The 15,482-nt window shown below is 38.6% G+C and overlaps 1 protein-coding gene across 7 annotated transcripts in view; it reads right to left on the bottom strand.

Moving 5' to 3' along the window:
• IKZF2 (IKAROS family zinc finger 2) overlaps positions 1-15,482 on the bottom strand; it is a 179,681-nt gene that overhangs the window by 46,395 nt on the left and 117,804 nt on the right. The gene's annotated exons all lie outside the window — the stretch shown is intronic.

Below are 15,482 nucleotides of genomic sequence, written 5' to 3'. Positions count from 1 at the left end.
CTGCAGACTCAGCACTGTGCAAGGAATAACACGAAACAGCCACAAGCTCACCCCGTTCACAGTAACAAACAAGTAGGATGCAAAACTGAATTCCTAAAGCTGTCTGCAGAAAACTGAGAATGAAAAATAGGTCCCTAGTTCCTGCTTACTTCTTTAGAACTCCCGAGAACAGAAAAAGGTAAGGAGGCAAGGTTCCAGCAGTCAACTAATCTGACTTGGTCTTTGAACCAAAATGGAGAGCTATATCAGATGAGAATGTGCTAGAGAAGAAAGACTTTTCCATTACTTTTCCAAGTTTTTCCATTACTCCTTCTAGAAATAAGTGTCTAATTAAAAAAAAAAAAACTCTTTATTTTATATTGGAGGAACACCCATGGACAAAGGAGCCTGGTGGGCTACAATCCATGGGGTTGCAAAAGAGTCAGACACAACTTAATGACTAAACAACAACCGCCAACTAACAATGCTGTCATAGTCTCAGTCGGGCAGTGAAGGGACTCAGACATATGTATATAAGTATTGTTCTTCCCCAAACTCCCCTCCCATCCAGGCTGCCACATAACATTAACCAGAGTTCCCTGTATTATACAGCAGGACCTTTTTGGTTATCCATTTTAAATATAGTAGTGTATATATGTTGATCCCAAACTCCCTAACTATCTTTTGCCCCCATCCTCCTCCCACTCTGAAACCATAAGTTCTCTAAGTCTGAGCCCGTTTCTGTTTTGTAAGTAAGTTCATCTGTGTCATTTCTTTTTAGATTCCTCATATAAAGGCTATCATACAATATTTCTCTTTCTACGTCTGAATAAGTGTCTGAAATTTAAAGAAGCATGTTGTGGATACTGCTGCTTGAAAATTTAATGCTATTAAAAATTTAATTTCTTTTATAAGGAACATATAAGGAAGAGTAAAAATATGTTCTTCTGGGCAGAAGTCACATGAATTGTCATGTGACTGCAGCTGGCCTGACTGAAAGTGGCTTCTCCCTCCATGGGCAAGGTGTTACATGTGTGTTTGAATCAGGAATGGAGACACCAATCCCATTCCCTCTCTTCAGTGTTTATTGCAAAGCATACAGAGAGGCTCCACAGGCTAAGTGTCAGGACTTGACGGGTGAAATCAGCAGAGCACAGTTATGCAAATCAAGTGTGCAACTGACACTGCTTGTGTAATTATCAATGTAATCCTCCTCTATCAACCACCTCCAGGAAGGAAAGGAGGGGTAGAGGGTGGGGAAAGTTCACACTTGGGAGATCACCCAGAAAGTGGGCCAGGTGCCAGGTCTACAATCAGGTGAAAACAGTTTCTTCTCAAGGGAAGTCTGCAGCACAAATTATACTATACTTTATGTACCATCACTACTATGAAGGAGCTGCACTAGACTTAATTTCTATAACCAGCAAAATTTAAGCCAATATGTCTTATCAGTATACTGGTCATGTCTTAGAATTTTTAAATGGATCTCTTTAGCAAACCTGATAGAAAAGCCATGGTGATCTGGTTTTAAAACAATGTCAATATGGAAATAACTGATAATGATAGTCTTTTGGCCACATACCCAACTTTCAGACATTTAAAATCCTTCTTTAACAAAGTAATCAGTCCTATTAATATCTAAAGGTCTATACCCTGTAGCAAATCCATGTTATAAAAAGCATTTCATATGTAACAGAAACTTAAAGTACTTAATTATATACTTGTTTACCTCAAAAAATAAAGTGGGATAATACTGAAGCCAACATTGAAGGATTAGGGGGAAAAATCTATTAGAAAAACTGTGGAAGGCAGAGGAGAGACAAGAGGGGAAGATAACTTAAAAAAAAATATATATATATATATATATAAGAAGGGTGTATTTCAGGAGACAGTTAGTGATTATAAATGCCAAACTGCTTTGGAGGACAATCAGTTTATGGAATTCCTGATCAGCCAGGAATTTAAGGAAATGATGTGACAGTCCCTTAATAAGGAATGATAGTATATCTGAGGGCATAATCACTCTCATTGCAAACTAAAAGATTGTCCCGTGTGAGAATACAGAACTAGAGCATTTGACATTCACTTGTTTAGCAATAATATGGTCAAAGGTTAGCACTATCTCAAACCCAGCCAGACGCCACTTTTGAATTTCACTTTCAAGAAAGTTGAAGAGAATGAAAAAACTATATTTTCCTACCAGCTTCTCTAACAGCATGTAGTTTATACCTTAAAAATGCCTGCTAGTTGGTTTAATATTGTACTAATGTGAATATCCAAATATATTCATAAGCAGGGAAACAGTCCTTATCGAAAACAACTAACAATGGTGGATGTTATTAACAGATGGATTCTTATATGTTACATCTGGTCCAGTTGCTTTTTATAGGACAAAGTAGCTTTAACCTGACAATTAGATATAAAGAACAAACTTCTTAAGCAAAATTTGTCAAACTTTGAATAGATTACAAAACTGTGTTGCGAAAATCAACATAACTGAGGTGTTTTGGAAATAAAGTAGGCATCTGTTCAGAATAATGTAGGCTTATTGATCTTAAGCCAAAAGACTGTGACACTGGAAGCTTCCTCAAATAGTTCTTACTCTAGGGTTATATGCTATAGATATATCACATAAACTAACTTTACAAAGTGTTTATTTTTAGGTGATATATTCAAGTAATTATATAATAAATACTGATTTAATTGAAAGCTAATTTAATTGAAAGCTAAAATCAGAAAAAAAAATTCCTACACTTCTCTGCTTACTCAAGGATATTTTATTTATATATCTCTGAACAATAATGTTACAATAAACAAGGAACAAGAGACAATGAATACGCTTCCTTGGGATACTAGGATTTTTCATTTTCAAATGAAAAGATTCTCTTTTTAGCAATATATATATATATATATATATATATATATATATATATTTTTTTTTGGTAAGAATGCAAGTGTAGTACAGGCTTTCCTGGCGGCTCAGTGCTAAAGAATCCACCTGCCAATGCAGGAGACCCAGGTCTGATCCCTGGGTCAGGAAGATCCCCTGGAGAAGTAAATGGCAACCCACTTCAGTATTCTCGTCTTAGAAATCCTTTGGACAGAGAAACCTGGTGGACTATAGACCATGGGGTCGCAAAAGAGTTGGATGTGACTTAGCGACTAAACAACAACAAAGCCCTGTACAATTCCATGGCTGAAACTAAATTTTAGATACGGCATAAAAACATTTGAGACCGTGAAAAAGGCATTCTTACTTTTTTTCTCTTTATAATTCATACAAAGAAATTTATAAAGCATATATAAGTTTCCATACATTAAAAACACATACTCTTCTATTACATTTTAAATATTTAATTTGAGCACTGTATTAAAGTACATGAGAAATATACCTGAAGTTCTAATTAAGAAAATATATGCACCTTTCTTTCCTCCTTGATTAAAAAATAAGTATGGTAAGTATTGCTTTGATTAATAGGGGTCCAGGGCTTAATTGAAACACTATTTCCCCAGTGTACTGGGTAAATAAAGACAATTAAAAGAAGTAATATATAATGTATGAAGCATACTAATCAAATTTCTAAGGAATGAAAGAACTATAATCACTTGTTAAACTAAAAATCTAATAGACAAAACTAATAGAATAATTTTTTGTAGCAGGTGCACTGATTCTCTGATTTGTCACTAAACACTGACAGAAATACTATGTTATATTATAAACTTATGTAAAGAAAAGTAGGCGATTTGTGTGTAAATCTAAGGTTAATGGGTAAAGTTTACACTTAGCCAACATACTGCCATAAAATAAAGCAATTCTAATGAAATACCCAGCATCAAGACCAGTAGAATAGCTCTACACTAAAATAAATGAAATAGTTTTAAAAAACAAAGAAATAAACACTGATGATTGTTGAACAGACAAAACTTAGATTGCATTATTTTACTTTTTTCCCCTGAATGGACAATATTTCAGAAATGAAATATAGTACCGCCATAACAAATAAAAGGAAAGTTCTGATTTCTCCCATTATTATCTTAAGAAGTTGGTAATAAAAACTAGGCGTTGTTAACAGGAATTATCTACTCCTGAGAAAAGATGATCATATCAATCTATTTCCAGAAATAATATTATACTGCTTAAAAATTATTGTTAGAAAACAAACTTTTCCATGTCAAATACTGGAAAAAACTACCAAAATATCTGTGCTCTTTAAGGAGCCCAGATATTAATTATTCATAAAATCGGGCATTTTTTCAAAATTAAAAAATGTTATCAATGACTGTAACCAAAATTTAAAACAAGCAATCAAATCAAGTAATCAGGGCTTTGTACACTTAAGCCCATCTTTTCATTCAGGTGCTAACTGGTAAAAGAGGAGGGAATATTCAACACTGTTTTACACTTTCACTGGTATTCAGCAACACAGAGAGAGCTTTTTCAAAAGTATTCTTTAAAAAGAAATGCATTTTATGTGAACAAACTATATCTGGAATTAGAATGCAAAATCAGAAACTCTCTATATCAAGGTTTTCTCTGAGATTTATATGTTAGCAGATAGTTGCAGAGAAGTGATGCTAGTCCTATGCAGGTCATCTGAAAATCTTTTAAGATCTCTTCCATTTTATGCAAATCTGTTTTGAAAGTTAAAACAACAGCAAACAAAAGAAATAAGTTGGGAGTGGGGAATACTCTCTTACTCTGTAAAGTTTGGTCTCAGTGGCTAATGAGCAGCAAAATCCCAGGAGAAAAGATAACGGATTATATAATATGAGCAGCACAGGGAGATTAAAGATTAAATTAAGTGATGTAACAAAGTCACACAGCTAATTTGCAATGAGCCTGTTCTTAAACCCAGACGTCTTGACTTTTTGACTTCCAGATAGTATTCAACTTATCACTTGGAGTTAATTTTACACAGTTTAGCAGTGAGTGAGTGAGTGAAAGTCGCTCAGTTGCGTCCAACTCTTAGCGACCCCATGGACTATACAGTCCATGGAATTCTCCAGGCCAGAATACTAGAGTGGGTAGCCTTTCCCTTATCCAGGGGATCTTCCCAACCCAGAGATCGAACCTAAGTCTCCCGCATTGCAGGTGAATTCTTTACCAGCTGAGCCACAAGGGAAGCCCAGAGTTTAGCAAGACAGAGGATAAAATAAACATATGAGGTTGTATCATTTATTTCACAGCATGGAGTACAGATTTTGGAGTTTGACTGTCTTGGTTTGAATCCAGGCTCTGCCTGTGTGACTTCTCTGTGCCTCAGTCTCCTCACCTATAAACTAGGAATAATATTAACAAGAAGCTTTTCTGTCTCTCCAATCCTTTGAAAAACACTGAAATGCTGGTGCTCACAGGCTGCTCTTTGGTATGCCCACATAGACACTTCTGGCAGGTGAACTGGATACTTACACTGAGTCAGTTATGACTCCATCCAAACGTATTTATGCCAGCTGTACCTATTACTATAATTAAACAAATTAACCAAATACATATATTCTAATAAAATAAGTACAGCAAGAAAGTTATTTCTATAAAAACTAATTTTACCACTCTGAAAAGATTCAATAAAAATGAGATGAAAATAATGCTGATAAATTAGAGGTAGGCAATGGAAATCTTAAAAATTAGTGACAAAAATCTGATAAATTTAATAGAAGTCTGATTGCTTCACGAGGTCTTCAAGTTTTTAAAGAAACTGAAAGTGGAATTAGAGATGATGTGTTATGAGTGTGGTTTAGGTCAGATAAACTACATGGAATTCCAAAACCGAATTCCTCACTGAAAGGAAAGGACTTGGCCTTTTTATTGAAAGCTTCTCATATTGCTAATTTACTGTTTTTAATTGATAAACTACCTGGTTTTGCTCTTTCAGGTAAGAGATTTAATTAAACGAATAATCCATAGAATGTGCCTTGTACAACACAAGGCTATAGAGAGTTCAAGAAATTCCAGACATGACCTGGAATAGTCATAACCTAACTATTAGGATTATACAATCAAAATCAAAACCCTGCCTTGTGTCCTCTAGAGCAGTGGTCCCCAACATTTTTGCAACAGAGACTGGTCTTATGGAAGACACTTTTTCTACAAACTGGGGGTGGGGGTATGGTATCAGGATGATTCAAGCATGTTAACACTTATTGTGTAATTTATTTCTGTTATTATTAAGATCATCAGGCATTAGGTCATGGAGGTTAGGGAACCCCTTCTCTAGAGTATGCAAGAGAATTCCAAATAGAAACTTTCAGCTTGCATGGGACCTTACAGGGCTTTAAAAATAAGAGGAAGAAAGAAAAGAGCTAACATTTATTGAATGTATACTATAATGGATATATCCATCCTAAAGGAAAATTAGTCCTGAATATTCATTGGAAGGACTGATGCTGAAGCCAAAACTGCAATACTCTGGCCACCTGAAGCGAAGAACTGACTCATTTGGAAAGACCCTGATGCTGGGAATGATTGAAGGCAGGAGGAGAAGGGGACGACAGAGGATGAAATGGTTGGATGGCATCACCATCTCAAAGGATATGTGTTTGAGTAAGCTCCGGGAGGTGGTGATGGACAGGGAAGCCTGGAGTACTGCAATCCATGGGGTCGCAGAGTCAGACACAACTGAGTGAATGAACTGATACTGAACTGATACTGATACTATATCCCAGATATTTTTCTAAGTGTTTTCTCATATTTCTCTATGACATATTAAATGTCATAGAAATATGTGAGTGCACATCAAAACCAACCTCATTATTAACCAATCTACTGAAAGGAAAATGTTCTAATCTAAAACAAAGGAAACAAAGATGCAATATAAATACCCTAGAACACAACAGCTAACTAAAGAAAATAAAACAATGAGCACTCATTACCCAAAGTAAGAGTTGGTATGGAGGAGGAGGAAGCAAGTCACTTTGTGCTAATGATATTCATAAAAATCTGACATTAAAATAAAAATCATTATATTACACTTAATACCCTATACTAGTAAGTTTAAGCACTAGTTCTTATATTTAGCTTATCTGTGACATATTCTCTTTCACCTCCATAGCCACTTTTCACCTTTTGCTGCTCTGCTTCTTCAAAAAGCTAATTTCTATCAGCTTCATCCATAGGCTCCTTTGTCCCCTGGCTTCTGGTCATGCTCATTTAACAAAAGAGACGGTAAAGAAGCTGCCTGCCAATGGAGGAGACATAAGAGATGCAGGTTCGATCACAGGGTCAGAAAGATCCTCTGGAGAAGGAAATGGCAACCCACTCCAGTATTCTTGCCTATAGAATCCTATGGACAGAGGAGCCTGTGGGCTGTAGACCATGGGGTAGCAAAGAGTCAGACATGACTGGGAGGCTAACATACATCAGCAAAAGAGAAGAGATGGAAAGAGTGAGGCCAAGCTGTTTATTCCTCAGTCATAGGTTAGTCGGGGTATATTCCTCCACTGAAGGTCAGTTTCAAAACCATCTCCTACCTCTCCTAATTTCAGTGACCTCTTCCAGGTGGTGCAGTTGGTAAAGAATCTGCCTGTTAAGGCAGGAGACACAATACATGTGGGTTTGATCCCTGTATTGTGGATACATCTCCTTCCCGACAGGAGATGTCGGGAAGATCTCCTGGAGGAGGAAATGGCAACCTACTCCAGTATTCTTGCCTGTAAAATTCTATGGACAGAGGAGCCTGGCAGGGTGCAGTCCATGGCGTCACAAAGAGTCATACGAGACAGTGCAAGCACACAGACACACACAACAGACACTTTGGACATGGGATTGCTAATGGCTTCCTAATACTGCAGCTTTAGACTATTCCAACCGTCCTTTGTTGGTTTCTTTTATGCCTATTCTTTCTCCTGTAAATTTTAGTGCTTCATCAATGTCTCCTGCATTTTCTCCATTTGAGTGATCACTGCTTTCCTATCATGGCCCTGATGCTAGTTATCGGTAGCAGGAGTGTTCCAAGGCCTCAGAGAGTCCACAAGGCATTTTGACATTGAGTTTCTCATGCTTGAAGAGAACAGGAGAGCCACCTATCAGAAAGTTAGTGAAATCCTAGTAATTCTATGTATGTGCTGGCAACCTGATTACTCAGATTATTACTGATGGTATCATAGAATGAAGTGCAGATGAAAGGAAGACTTTTGGAGCTGTGGTCTTTATTTGCTAAAAGGACAGTAGTGGTGTCTGCGTGAAGACTGTAGAGTTACATGGCTACTTCTGTTAGCCCAAAGGATTATATGAAGGAGAAAGAACAAATTGAAGGTCCTGAATCATCTTTGAAATAGTCCTTATTTACTTAAGGCTCAGGTAAATAAGGCTGAAGATCAACTCCAGAATCTGATTTGAAGGGGGATGGGACTGCCGTACTGAATAAACTGGGCAAAACCAATACCATTAGGTCTTTTTCTAAATCTGTTTTTAATAATTTTATTTTTTGAACTTACTGTCTGTGCTGGATTTTCATTGCTTTTCTCTAGTTGTGGCAAGGGGTGCTACTCTAGTTCCAGCGCATGGCCTTCTCATCATGGTGGCTTCTCTTGTCACTGAGCACTGGCTCTGGGGCATGTGGGCTCGGCAGCTGCGGCACACGAGCTTAGTTGCTCCATGGCATGTGAGATCTTCCCAGACCAGGGATCTAACCAGTAACTCCTGCATTGGCAGGCAGATTCCTCCCCACTGGACCACCAGACAGGGCCACTGTTAGCTCTTGATAATGGGGTAATGATGGGGAAAGAGTGAAACACGTATTGATACTATGTGATGAAATACTGAGGCTCAGAATGTTGAACTCCTAAAACCCTACAGAACATGACTTGCCAGAAGACATATTTGTCTTCACGCCTCCCCATTCCATTTAAGGAAACCAACTCTCACATAAATCAGCATTCCCATATAGTAAGAGGACTTCCAATTGGTTCGGAGAATGGCAGTTCTTTTTAGAACTCATTTCTATTACCATTCACAGTCCCCAAGCTCATGACAAGTTAGATCCTAATATAGCCAAAGTCAAGGGATATCCAGGAGGTGACAACCTTATACACTGAAATAACTGCAAATCTTTACCAATTTTTATCAGTAGGAGTCCAGTTAGTATGTAAGGGAATAGATTGAGTCTAAGGATTTTAAATCAAGAAGGTGAACTACAGTGTTAGATCAGGCCAATTTATCTATAGGAACATTCATCTGGGATTTAGTATTTTATTGTCTTGAGCAGGTGGGAGTGACTGGTTAATTGAACCTTTGATTCAATGCTAGCTTACACAGTAAAAAAGTTGAAATGGCAGAATATTCTTGGCATAGCAAAGCAAAATTCCAAAATCTCAAGAAAGTAAGAATATTGGAAAAGGATATATTATAAATAACAAGGACCTGTGGGACATCAACAAAAAATTACACTGGTGAGGAAATAACCAGCATGCTTGAGAAGCTTCCTGGTAACTAACTGTCTTCTCTAGGCTGGAGAGAACAATGATAGATGTTGCAAACAGATCTGAGCTTCTTAATTTAAAGGTAGGCACCCCACTCTAGTATTCCTGCCTAGGAAATCCCATGGACGGAGGAGCCTGGTGGGCTGCAGTCCATGGGGTTGCTAGAAGTCGGACACGACTGAGCAGCTTCACTTTCACTTTTCACTTTCATGCACTGGAGAAGGCAAAGGCAACCCACTCCAGTGTTCTTGCCTGGAGAATCCCAGGGACGGGGGAGCCTGGTGGGCTGCCCTCTATGGGGTCGCACGGAGTCGGACACGACTGAAGCGACTTAGCAGCAGCAGCAGCAGCAGCGGCAGCATTGTGATCTTCTAAGGTGGCAGAAGATATGTGGTAGAAATTAATTTCAGGAAGGTGAGGCTACCTTAACAAGCCACAGGGACAGGATAAAAATCAATGTGTTTTGTGCCACAGGGTTCTATGGAAATGACTAAAGGGTTTCAGATTCCCCAAGAATGAAAAAGACAGAATACCAAGCTGCTAGCTGTCTTACATGGACAGAAACCCTCTAGGTCTTGTGGGCAAAAATCCAACTTCAGTCACCATAGTGGGATTCATGATCTCTTGATCCACTGCCTAGACCTAAGTATATTCACATATCCAGAGTCACATAATTTTAGGTGGAGACAGAGTCTGTGAAAACTGGCCATCAGTTCAGTTCAGTTCAGTCATGTCCGACTCTTTGTGACCCCATGAATTGCAGCATGCCAGGCCTCCCTGTCCATCACCAACTCCCGGAGTTCACTCAGACTCACATCCATCGAGTCAGTGATGCCATCCAGCCATCTCATCCTCTGTCATCCCCTTCTCCTCCTGCCCCCAGTCCCCCCCAGCATCAGAGTCTTTTCCAATGAGTCAACTCTTCGCACGAGGTGGCCAAAGTACTGGAGTTTCAGCTTTAGTGTCATTCCCTCCAAAGAAATCCCAGGGCTGATCTCCTTCAGAATGGACTGGTTGGATCTCCTTGCAGTCCAAGGGACTCTCAAGAGTGTTCTCCAAAACTGGCCGTAGCTGTATGCTATGAATTTTCTTCATAGCCATTTCAGAACCACCTGTGGCCATTTATGACAGTGACTGTGAACTGGGAGAAGGATAATACCAAATCCTTCCACAGGTTATTAGACAGTTGTATTATATTAGCTCTGAATTGCCATTAATCTCTGGAACCCAAAATATGACTGTGGCCCACCAGTCAAAGTGGGAGCTTATGGAGGCCAAGACATATACGAAGACTTCACCCAAGCCCATCTTACAGTACCACAGGAATAAGTGCACTCAGTAATGGAAAGAATCCTTACATTGATTCCCTGACCCAGGATAGGAGGGCTATCATAAAAAGACAGAACAGTGCTGTCTAATGCAAAATGAATCACATGTATAATTTAAAATTTTCTAATAGCCACATTTTTAAAAGGTGGAATTAATTTTCATAATATTTAATAAATGCCATTTCAACATGGTATTAACCATATGTGTGTGCTCAGTCTCTTAGTCATATTGGACTCTCTGTGACATTATGGACTGTAGCCCACCAGGCTCCTCTGTCCATGGGATTTTCCCAGCAAGAATACTGGATGGGGGTTGCCATTTCTTTCTCCAGGGGATCTTCCTGACCCAGAGATTGAACCTGTGTCTCCTGCATTGCAGGCGGATTCTTTACAACTGGGCCACGGGGAAGCCCATATGTACAGGTGCTTAATAGCCACAGATGGCTAGTGGCTACCATACTGGAAATCACAGCCCTTAGAACTGTCACTTCTTCCAAGACAGTAAACTAAAACCAAAAGATGTTGGGGTGGTCATTCCTACTACAAACCCATTTAAACTGTTTGCTAGGCTAATGCAAGACCTAGACGGTTCTGTGGATGAATGAAGATTTAGTTATACCAGAATGGCAAATACAGAAGCAGTTCTAGCTATAGCATCTTTGTTGGAGCATATTAACACAGCCCCTGACATCATGTATGCAACTATCAACTTAATTTCTTTTAAAAGTAATTCCTTATCAATAAAGATAATCAGAAGCAGTTTGCCTTTACAATGCAGGGACAACATACTTTCACCATCTTACCCTAAGGCTAGGTCAACTTCTCCTCTCTTTGCCATAATATAGGGCAAAGAAATCTTGTTCATCTTGACATCTCACATAACATCAACCTGGGGCATTACCTTCATGGTATTATACTAATTGGATTTGGTGAGCAGGAAGTAGTAAACACTATAATGTCTCATCAAGATATATGCCAGAGGATAGGAGGTGATCTCTATGAAGAGTTTAGACACCTGCAGCAATGGTGAAATTTTAGGGGCCCAGCAATGCAGGCATGTGGAAACAGAGCCTCTACAGTAAATGATAAGTTGCTGTACCTTGTACCTTTCATCATGAAGGAGCAGGCAGAAAACGTGGTGCTCCCTCTTTGAATTTTAGAAACAAGATATACTATGTTTGGGTATTCCACTCTGATGCACGTATTCAATAATCCACAAGGCTGTCAACCCTGAGAGCGGACTGGGGCAAGAAAGGTATACTGAGACTGCAGTATACTCTACCGCAGTGAAAGCTGCCATGTAGGTCTCTGGCTCAAGGGTTCAGCAATGCCACGACTTTTGGAAATACATGTGTCAAGCCAAGATGGTGTGTGACGTAACTGCTACTGCAGGATCGGAGTGCAGATCCCCAGTGGAGGAAATGTATGTGATCTTCTCAACAATGATTTGCCATTTGACAAATAGCTCCTAATTTGCTATTGGACTCATGTTAAGACTGAGTATTAGGATACGAAACTCCAAATGACTGTGTGGCTCAAACTATGCAAAATGAACTATGTGTTAATCTGATTCAACATACAAAATAAGATGTACACAAGAGCATTTCACTATTAAATGAAATGGCCCACACAGGTCTGGGAAACCCAGGTATATACTTCATGAGCAACTAGGTCACGTGTCTCTGATACCTGCCACTACTGCTTCACAATCTCTCACAAGGTGTTCTCAATGACCGATTAACATAGGATAAAACTGCATGAACCCAGCCTGTGAATGGACTGCATGGCATTTGGTACTAGCTGCAACTACTGTACTAGAGGCCCAATGAAGAGGGCTCCCCCTAAATCCTAGTAGTGAAAAGATAACCCCTCCAGCTGTACAGTTTGCATGTAAGAAAAGATAGATGAGGAAATGATAGATGGCATGGCCATATAGTCAAGGACTTGGAAAAACAAGACTGGAAGATTGAAGATAGAAGGTCTGGGGGAGAGTTATGCTTATGTGCCTCTCAGAACTGGTACAAAGTGTGACAATGTGGTATCTTACATGAATTCCCTCCAGAGGGCATCTGTTGTGGAGGAGGCTCTGAGTAGTCTGGAAAAGATTATGTGATGGGTGACTCAAACCAATCAGATAATCTATACTATGGGTATCAGATTCTTTACCTAGCTACCCTAGTGCCTGCTTAAGTGGCCCACATACAAAGTGAAAAGAGGGGCAATGATGGAAACTCTATAGACTTCAACAACATAGATTTCCCCTGCTCTGTGACTAATTTTAACTAGCACAACTGCTTAGTTCACCACCTTCCAATGCTGGGACTCTGATATGGCACTATTCTCCAAAGGGATCAACCAGTCAATCAGTGACTGGCAGATTACAATGAATGAACTTCCTTCTACCTGAAGGAGGGAGAAATTTATTCTCACAGGAATTGATAGATATTCAGGATATAGATTTACCTCCCCTTTGGTGCTTTTGTATGCTCCTCCTCACCTGGATGTAACAGAATGCCTTTAACAACCACTATAGTATTCCTTAAAATATTGACTTTAAGCAGGAAATTCTTTACAAGGCAAAGGAAATACAGCAATGGTCCCAAACCATTTCCAGATTTCACTAGCCATATCTTGTGCCACATTATTGTGAATCATTTGGCCAAATGGAGTATACTGGCCCACAAGTGGCATGGTTCATGTATGACTGCTAGCTGGGAGAAGTTTGAGCATGTTCTACAGGATATGATAAATGCCTAAAGTCATCTATCTTCCCCATTGCCACAGTGTATGTTTGATTACAAAGAGGTTAAGGTAGTAGTGGCCACAATACAGCAAATAACCCATTTAAAGGGTTTTCACTTCCTGTGCTGAAACCTTGGGATTGCTGGTTTTGAAGATCTCAATGCCCAAAAGTTTCCACCAGGGATCAGAGTTCTGTTACTATTTTATTGAAAGCTGAGACTACTCCCTGCCTATATGGGGCTTTTCAAGCTACTGAATTAACAGAAAGAAAAGTAGGCTATTGGCTGGTAAACTTTCCAGATTACTAAAATGATTTGGGGTTGTTGCTATATGATATGGGCAAGGACAACTAAGTTAGAAGCTCAGCAGATTTATTGCAACATCTCTAACAAAAACTTGTCCAGTAATTCTGGTTATTGAAAAGCTATAGTAAGTAATCCAAGGACACAAAGGTCACCAAATACTCAAAACGGTTAGGAGTTAGGCTGTGGATCACCCATCAAAGAACCTTGTCCAGCCCAGGTGCTAAAAAGAGGGTGAAAATAAGGGGAAGATGGAATCAGCAGTGGAAGAAGAAAGTTATAATGACCAACTTGAGCTTTCTGATCAGTTAGAGAAGCATGGACTTTGGCAGCTATGTTTTATGTTTCATCTATTATGAACAGCATTGGTGATGGCTAGTATTTCAGATTCAAAGTATGTCTGAGCTGATATCACACCTTAATGAAGCAGTAGGTGGATGACACCCATCTGTCCCTTTCATCTCTCTGTTAAACTCCCCTTATTAGCCAATAGGAGCATATCTGTTTATATATCTGCAAAAGCCATAACTTAGTATACCAAATTGCAAAATCATAAGGGCAATTATAGAGACTTATATCTTTTTTTTTGAACCTCAAAGTAGCAAAGTATTTATTTACAAAATTTACAGTTTCATAGGGAATGCCCTAGCTGTGAAATGGTTAGGGCTCCGTGTTTTCACTGCAGGGTCACAGGTTCGATCTCTGGTATAGGAACTAAGATCTTGCAAGCCATATAGAACAGCCAAAAAAAAAAAAAATTTACAGTTTCTTAGAAACAGCTTTAATCTATGCACATAAACTTTATAATTATATTGAACCATAAAAATTATGGTGTCTGGCCTTGCCAAAGCCAATGTAAGGGGCTTACTTTTGAGCACCATCTTTCCCTCCCCTCACTCCACTAGACACCAAATAGGAGCCCCTAGATGAGCCATGCCTAATATGTATAAAGAAACTGAGTGTAGCTGCCCAGTTCAGTCTAATACAAAAACCAAGGTGTCTTAATTTTTTAGACACTACCCACAGGGATAAACCTCTTAAACGAGCAAAAAAGAAATCAAGGAAACGGAAATTGAGATGAAGGTTAAATGTCTTCTGGAGGTGTCACTAGACAATGAACCTTCTAGAAGGAATCTAGCAATCACCAGGTAGAGTAAATGTATACACCAAATCATGATACTAAAAATGACACAATTTTGTAAATTTTGTAAAGAGTGAAATACATGCTTACAGCTATATTTTTGCCTCAACTTCATTCCCATGGAAAGCTACGTTTTATATTAATATAATCCTTGGTCAACTGACTAATGCTTTAATAATCCAGAGCTCATGGCCAGCTAAAGGAAATAACTGTCAGGTCTTAAAAGTATCTTTCAAAAAATAATACTTCTTATAATAAAACAATACCACTTTAATATATAATTTTCACAGCATAATTTCTAAATAAAATATAATATGTCATGGTTGGAAATAAGTAAACTGCCTTAAGTCAGCGAAGAATATAAAGCATATACTTAAAATATTTTAATATTTCATTAATTTTATTTTTTAATCGAGTTAATGTCTAAATAGTTTTACATATTTCTCATTCATGTTAAAAAACTGGGTAAAGCCTTAAGGATTAACAGGAAAAATGTAAAGAAAGATAATACAAGCATTACCTCACAACCCACAGTACTCTGTCAATTTGTCAATGTAGATGAAAATATCACTT

The sequence above is a fragment of the Capra hircus genome, chromosome 2, assembly GCF_001704415.2.
Source record: "Capra hircus breed San Clemente chromosome 2, ASM170441v1, whole genome shotgun sequence".
Taxonomy (NCBI): domain Eukaryota; kingdom Metazoa; phylum Chordata; class Mammalia; order Artiodactyla; family Bovidae; genus Capra; species Capra hircus.
This window is presented reverse-complemented; position numbering and strand designations above follow the sequence as displayed.